Source organism: Parasteatoda tepidariorum, chromosome 2 (genome assembly GCF_043381705.1).
Source record: "Parasteatoda tepidariorum isolate YZ-2023 chromosome 2, CAS_Ptep_4.0, whole genome shotgun sequence".
Lineage (NCBI taxonomy): Eukaryota > Metazoa > Arthropoda > Arachnida > Araneae > Theridiidae > Parasteatoda > Parasteatoda tepidariorum.
The window spans coordinates 97223540-97224510 of NC_092205.1; the positions used below are offsets into that span (position 1 = coordinate 97223540).

A 971-nucleotide genomic window follows, 5' to 3' on the forward strand; every position below is an offset into this window, starting at 1 on the left:
AAAAAGGAATAAATTTTCAATACAAAAGAAAAGAGAGAAAGAAATAGAAAGAAAGTAGAGGATAGTTTCTTTTTCTAAATCTATTATAGAATTTAAAAGTAGCCAATTTATAAGTTTAATCTCTCTATAAATTTCTAAATTCTTTTTGTCAAGTAAGATTTTTTTAAAGATGGATGTATTAGTATAAGTTTTAAAGAAACAATGCTTCTTCGTGTAAAGGTCTTGTTCTAATTTTATTTACATGAAAATAGAACGCAAATAGTTTACATACTATTGTTATTTAAATCTTACAAGTACAGTTTTCTTTAAGCGTTGGTGGTATAACGGTTAGCATAGCTGCCTTCCAAGCAGTTGACCCGGGTTCGACTCCCGGCCAACGCAAGACTTTTTTAAAACTTATTCGCTGTAATTATGAATTATTTATTGATTCATTTATTTTTTAAACTTATCATTCCAACGCATAAAGAACATTCAATGATTAAAATTATATTCGAGCTCGCTTATACACAATTCTCTCTGTTTGGTTTAAATTTTCAATGCAATTTGCGATTACAAACTTTTAAATCTATCTTAAGAAATGTAATTTTTCTTTAAATTTTTGAAAGTAGTATTTCCATGAAAGTCATGAAAAATTACTTGTACTTCATTCATTAATAATAGAGCAAAAAAGGGTTTCATACCGTCACAATCACATTTTAAAGGCATTAAACAAATACACGAACGAGAAAACTTAATTTCTATATACTCTTATTAAATTGAAAGTTAAAAAAAAGTCAAGCTTGCATTTAACCCAGATTTAATTTTCAAAAAAATGTAGCGAGTGTTCTCTGGAACTTAAAAAGCTAAAACAATGACCTAAACCTAAACGATGATTAAAGACCTAAAACGATGTGTTGTGTTAGTTTTATTTTGTAAGTTAGAAAGTTTTAAATATGTGAAGATTAAATTCATATATTTAGCTTTAGTTTCAC

General features: G+C 26.8%; 1 non-coding gene across 1 annotated transcript; it reads left to right on the plus strand.

Moving 5' to 3' along the window:
• The first annotated feature begins 309 nt into the window (after positions 1-309).
• Positions 310-381, plus strand: TRNAG-UCC (transfer RNA glycine (anticodon UCC)). Its single transcript has one exon. It is a non-coding gene; the product is annotated as a tRNA-Gly (tRNA).
• The last annotated feature ends 590 nt before the right edge of the window (positions 382-971 follow it).